Below are 7,166 nucleotides of genomic sequence, written 5' to 3'. Positions count from 1 at the left end.
ACCAGGAATGTGATCGAGCGCTCGCCATATATATGGGCCGGCCCATGAGGAAGCTTCCCGGGCGTTGAACGCGCCGAATAAGAGCGATACAGTTCAGTTTTTAGAAAACGGATTTTAGGAGAAATTATAGGAAAACAGGTTTTAGTTAGTTATTCTGTTAACACAAGTTTTTGGAATTCTTTGTTTGGATTAAGAAGCTGTTTTTACAAAACCGTGTTTGGGTTAGATTAGACCCATTGATCTGAATGAACTGGATAAGAGGCTCAATCCGTGCTACAGCAGTCTCGGGAGCCAACACAAGAGCACGCACCGATTGAGAGCTGGCAGCCATGGCCCTCTTCCAAGCTTTCTACCCAAGCTCAACGCACCACGTTGCTGCTGCAAATCGTCTCAGCCTCCGCTCAAACCTCAAAGTTCACTTTGCTGCTACATATGGATCATTCGCATGACGTTGTTTGCCCTCGACGCGTATGCCGGGATCTCCGAGGCACCGTCGTCCCCTCCTGAGGCGCCATCTTCCGTGTAACACCAAGCTATCGGTTCGCTGCAGCGCTGCCAGGAGCTATCGACTGCAGCAGCGGTGTCACCCAATGTATGGTTCCCAACTTCCCGGATGACTGGATGTCTGATCTGTTCACCGGCATCCTTGCAGAGGACATGCGCAAGATCGCTGACGGCAATGTCAAAGGCCTCTTGCTCACAACAAAGTGGTGCTCGTCGTACAACGGCTCCACCCTCCAAGGTCTCTGTGTCGAGCGGCGGCGAGCAGGGCCGATAGGCGTCTGTGGCTTGCCTCCATCGGCCACGCCCGGTGGAGCGGCATGGACGGCAGCCACTGGCGGCGCTCACAGTCGCACAACTCGGCGCAGAACTCGCCGTGGTCGAGGAGCGACAGTGGTGTGCTGAAATCACGACGGCGACAAGCTACATATGCAACGTCCTGTGCAGCTGAAGCGTAGATGGGTAGGATTAGCTAAACAGGTTTGTAGAAAAACGACTAATAGTCGTTTTACCAAAAGCTCACTTTTTCTGTTTTCTGAAAACCAAGTCTTACTTATCCTGAGGTTTGTTACGCTAACCAAACGTAGTTTTAGGATTAAACGAGTTTAAAGGAAACCGATTTAGTATAATCGCCTTATCCAAACAACCAAATTGCATAGGAACTCGGGTTGCAAGGACCAAAATAAGGTGTGGAAATGTGTGCAAAGAATTATGAGCCTGGACTTAGTCTTACAGCATTACAAAAACTAAAGTTACGAACTACATGGCCCATCAGATTCGTGAAGACGTATCCCCTCTACGGGGTTCCACAGAGTGAGTATCCCGAGCGCAATGTCGCCTGCAACACTTCCTAGATAGGCCAGCCCAAGAAACATAGCCGCACGGGACATTGCTTCCTTAATTTTCTTGAAAAACTTTATTTTTTTTAATTTTTATTATATTCCGCAATATCCTACAATATAAATATTAATATGCAAAATGTTTATGCAGTGAAAAAAATCACACAACTTTTAGAAAATGTAAATAGCATTCAAAAAATACATGAAAATATTCCCACGTTTCAAAAAAACACACAATCATTTTCTAAAAAAATTCACCAACAGTTTTCTTGAAACGTGATACACCACTCAAGAAATTTCTAAAAAAAATCACAGAACTTTTAGAAAATGTAATAAGAAAAATGTTCGCATTAAAAAATGTTTTACACCACTCAAGAAAATTAATACGACATTTAACAAAATGTTCATGTGTTTTAACAAAATTGTTTGTGAACTTTTAAAGAAATGCTTAATAAGTGTACAAAGATGTTCAGCTAGTTTAAAAAATTGTTTGGGTCATTCAAAAAATGTTTCAACATGTATTCAAGAAATATTAACAAGTATTCAAAAATGTTCAAAACATGTACTGTACAACATGTATTTGAAAAAAATTCAAAATACATCAAAAAATATTTTAAGTGTATAAGAAAAATGTACAGTAAATAATTAGACATTTGTTGAAAAAATAAAGAGAAAAAAGAAAAGAACCAGGAAAACCTGAAGAAAAAACACAAATAACCGAAGAAAACCTTGAGAGAGAAACACGGAAACCACCACTGAAACAAAAAAAAGTCAAAAAGGGTCCAAAATAACCTCAGAAAAACAACAACAAAAACACGTGAAAAAACCACCACAAAAACAAACAGGAAAAACCACACGACAAAACTGATCAACAACTTCCTTGAGAAACCGCTCCTCTAGAATTCGTATTGGGCCGGCCCATCTGCCTCCCGCCACAGGTGAGACCTATTTACGATTCGCAGCGGGCGATATATAGCTTCCGCAGGTTCCAGATGTCGCAAACAATGTTTATCTGTGGACAAGGAAAAAAAGGGGGTATTTTTTATTTTATTTTGAACGGGCGGAAAACCTCCGGCCTCTGCATCTGAACGATGCATGCAGCCACTTTATTATTCACACAAGACCTTACAAAGTCATACAACAGTAAGACTAAAGTCACTGTCTAGGCAACATCTGTCGCTACTCCTATCCAGTTGATGAAGCGATGCTGATAGTCTGGGTCTAACACCAAACAGACCTTGCAGACAAACCTAACGTCTAAGACCTGAGGTCCCAACCAGGACGCCTGCCGGGTATGGGGCACCCACCAGTAAGGCGCACTCCTCAACCAGGACGCCTGCCGGGTATGAGGCCGCCGCAGCCACCTGCCACCAATCCATCTTCAGAGATGTACTATTGCATCTACCTTACCCGATCTAGCTGCCGTCGACGCCACCACGGTGCCAGACAGCGTCACCCTCTGCGCGAGTCCATCATCGCACATCAGACGCCTAATCTCAAGAGCGCCATGCCATCGAGATCTGTCACCATCAATGTGCATGATGAAGCACCGCTCCACCAAAGACGTCGTTCACTGGTCCCTCGAGCCCGCGTACCCTTCCAAGAAAGACGCACCCAAGGTGGAAACGACACAAACGCGCCGCCGTCTTCTGATCTATCAAAGAGGAAGGGGAGTCGGGAGAGGAAGTCCCCCGGCCACCGCCGTCTTCCACGCGAGTTTCACCGGACGGCGTCACCCGGCGGCGGCGACGCCTAGGGTTGGAGAGCCCCCGAGTCGCCCATGGCGGGGGTGACGCGAGGATGAGTTGCATCGATCTTTAAAATGAGAGAGAGTTTCACTTCCCGGCCTCTGCACCAACCAGGAATGCATACAGCCATTTTAGTATGAGTACCAAGATAAACATGGTCCTCATAATTTTTTTAAATGAGTATCAAGATATTTCTTGATGAGAGGTTTCACCACACAGCAAGTTTGATCTTCAATAAACAGGAAAAAAAACTTGTGCATCATGTGTCAATTCTAGGAATTGAACTCGGATCGTTAGGCTGCACAACCGCATGCCCAATCACTGAGCCAAGCTCTCTTTGCAGAACGGGATACATATACAATTTTGAGGTTCATCGAACCATACATACCTTCCCATCGACAACGTAAGTGCTGCTTTAGCTAACCGAAGCACCTCCGGTTTTGAGTCCCTATGTTCATGCTCGATCGTACATTATTAGAGGAACATCCACGCTTTTTTCAAGCCTGCTTATAGCTTCGTTTGGTCTTTTCTTTTTATCTCTACTATTAAAGGAGAATCGAACGTCGTGATGGTTCGACCTCTCTATACCCTCATCCCCGCGATCGCTACTCCCGCCTCGTGCGCTCGCAACTTCCACCGCATCGTGCGCGATTCATACAGAAAGAAAATTCCAGCGTAAACATAGGAGCCGATACGAGAAAAACGAGAAAAGAGCGGCGACCCACGCACGCACGTTCCCCTCCTCGATCCGCAACTGCCGCTTGAACAGTCGTATCGTACCCAGCGTGTCCGCCCTTCCCTCGAGCCTCGACCTTCCCAGCGGCCTCCCCTCCTGTCCTCCCCTCTCCCTCGAGATTTGACCTCTCCAGCGGCTTCAATCTTGGCCCACAGTCCATGCGAGGCATGAAGACGGCGGCGAGGCGACTGTGAAGCAACCGAGGTGAGGATCAGAAGGAATATGAAGTGCTGGGATAAAGCATCAGCTTGGTGTGGTGACCTCGTGGCTGCGCCGTTAGCCACCGAAGGTGAAGGCCTTTCTTCCCTACATATCTTCCTCCCCTCGATGTCTAACGCACCAGGGCGCATCCGTCTCCTCGCCGTTGCTACATCATACAGTAGCAGCCATCCGTCTCCTCGCCGGGGCTACATCATACAGTAGCAGCCATGGTTAATGCTACTGGTGCATCTGTCTCTCCAATGTGCTCCCTCTGTAGACTACAGTAGCAGCCATGGTCTCCCGTACTCCCTCTGTAGACACGCATTGTGGTGATTGGGGCGTAGGCAACGAAGACGGATACAGGCAAGCAGGCTCCAACCGAGCTGAGGATGTAAGTTCACTCTGTCTGTGACTACTGACTACAGGTTCAGTTATGCTTTATTACTGTGTTTTTGCAGTTGGGTGCCCAATAATCCGGAAGAGATTTATGGATCAGGTATAGCATAATCAGTTAGAATTATGTCTATGAGTCGAGGTTATCTCCCTTCCTTTCGTCGATATCAATTTTGTATGTGTCATCGATCAAGGTTCGCTGGAGGGTCTAGAAAGTTCCATGTTGTTGGGCAGATGATTTTCTTTTGAGAGGCTGGGCAGAGGATTTCTGTCAAGTGATACACACATCATATCTGAGGCTGCTCCTAATTCAGGAATCAAGGTTCAATAACTTATCGGCGTGTTTGGTTTGGACAAAAAGTGTGGCTTCTGAATACAGCGACTTCCGAAACCGTAGCCAGCTTTGGTTTGCCTCGCCATGTATTCCATAACAGTGCTTTCTGATATGGCACTTCGCAGAGTTGAAATAACCGCATGAACCGGCCGGGTTAAAATCGGGACTCGATTCCACAAACTAAACAAAGGAGGTATTACGTAAAAATATTCGGAAGCAACGCTTCCGGATACACTAAACTGAATACGTTACGTTGCCCGAACCGAACGTGTTGTATATGTTGTTATCAGCAGTTCTATTTATTGTTTATGTGGCATGAGAATTTCGTATGGCTTGTGGAAACAACATAATAAGACCCGTTAAACTGCTGCAGGTTATCAACCAAAAGGAAGCATCTAGCAACAAGCTTTTCAAAGATAAAGAGCTCCCCTCGTGTTGGGGATAGGTGAGTTAAAGTTCTGAATTCACATATATTTTTCGTAGGGCATTTGCTTCAAGAGTGCTTCCTCATGTTGTAAACCAGTATGTATCATCCTTGCTTCTTTATTTTTGTACCATCGGTAACACATGATATTTTTTACTCACAACTAAATATTGTAGATTGCAGCTAAAAGACTATTGTAGATTGGGCATTAAACATGTAAAGGTTAAGTACTTAAGTTGCTATATAGGCTTCATGGCACTGGAAAGACCCTGTTGAATGGAAAGGATCCCAAGGTATGGTTATTCTTATTGAGCATCGAGTATAGCTTTGTTACTTGTCTAAATCTATTGATTTGAATCTGTTTATGTTTGGTCATGCGAAATCCTATTGACTGAAATCATGCAGATGTACATAACTGTTAATGTAAAAAATAAAAAATAAAAAATGAAATCATGCAGATGGTACATAACTGTTAATCAAGGAGTGGTAATATTCAACCACACACAGGATGTGGTGTGGATGATTTGCAAAAAATGAAAAATGAAGGATCTTTCAGTGACATAGCCAACTATCTTCTATAGCATATTGCTTTGGTGTGAGGGGAGATCATTAGAAATTAACTGCTTGGATGTGCGCATGTTTTGGCAAAGACTGGGCGTAAAGGAACCAGCAGCGATTCTTGGTCTATCACCCCGCCAGTTTATTGTGTAATAACTGTAAATGTCAAGACTTGGATGGGGTATTTTGCTGAATTAATGGCCAGTCCATTTCACGAAACAATATCAGTCAATTTCAGGTTTTGGCATCGACTGTAACTACGAATCTTCCTCCTTTGAAGTTGGATATTAACGAGCGACTGGATGATTATGCCAAGGTGAATTTTTTTGGCACACAGTTCCGGTAGGTGTGTTCTGCTCATATTATTGTTAAATAAGTAGCATCCTTGTATTCTATGTGGTAAAAAAAATTGCATGTCATTCACCGATTTCAAGAGATTGTGGATGGTCCAGAAGTTTTCTATCTATGAAGGCAGACGCAAGATGAAGTCGTGTGCTTTTATAGGGTCCCTCTTTTTGCATTGTATGGTAGGCTATTGTTTCCTTCAAATTGCCACTTTACCTATGATTAATCTTTCTTACAACACCACTGATGTATTTTCCCTTTTCTTGTCTATGCAGGCCATCTGATTTCCAAAAGCTCCCTGATTTGAAGGTTGGCTAGGCTTGACAGCCTTTACTGTCTTTATGAGTGCCACCATACAAGTCACACTTCAGAATTTTTTAAGGTATATTTTTTATGCACTAAACTAGGGATTATTGGAACAGAGTAATTAATTCCCTGAATATTGGATTGCAACAGAAGAGTCCAAGAAACTCTAAAACTTTGTCGTTGAGGCTAAGAAGAATATGCTTTGCGTCATACCGGCACTTGACAAAAGGATGCTACACAAGGTTTTTTTTGGTTCATCAACTTGCTTGTTGACATTGAGGCAAATCAGCTTGATGAATGGAACACATTCCAAAATAAACGGCTAAAATTTACCTTTGACAAGTACGTGTATTTTTTTCTTACACCCTTTGGCAGATTTGGAAAGATAGAAATGCGTGTTTTTTAGCATAAATGCTTAGGGGTTTATGACAGGATCTGTAGGATCCAGGAGATAATGAGATTGAGAAAGCTGGCTTTTGTCAGAGGTGTTCAGGATGATGGTGGCTAATCTTGACTACTGTATTCTGTAACTGGGCTTCGGCCAGAACCTTGTGTCTTTCTCTTCTTCTAATAGATAATACACCTGCCTTTTTTATTTATTTTAGAAAAGGAGGTTATCCCTCGGCCTCTGCATTCGAAAGATGCATGCGGCCCTATTATTAAACAAGTTCAGCAAAATACAAAGTTTGTAATCCGGAGTACAGCTCACAAAGGGAGCACAAATAAAAAAGGCTAAGCAAATAATCCTGCAAATACCATACGTTTTGATTCATAAACAGTA

The 7,166-nt window shown here is 43.7% G+C and overlaps 1 pseudogene; it reads left to right on the top strand.

The window, feature by feature from the left end:
- Positions 1-594: 594 nt before the first annotated feature.
- LOC123055734 (uncharacterized) lies at positions 595-6,893 on the top strand (annotated as a pseudogene).
- Positions 6,894-7,166: the final 273 nt, after the last annotated feature.

This window comes from Triticum aestivum, chromosome 2D, assembly GCF_018294505.1.
Source record: "Triticum aestivum cultivar Chinese Spring chromosome 2D, IWGSC CS RefSeq v2.1, whole genome shotgun sequence".
NCBI lineage: Eukaryota > Viridiplantae > Streptophyta > Magnoliopsida > Poales > Poaceae > Triticum > Triticum aestivum.
The sequence above is the reverse complement of the archived record's forward strand: the minus strand, read 5'-3'. Positions and strand labels throughout refer to the sequence as shown.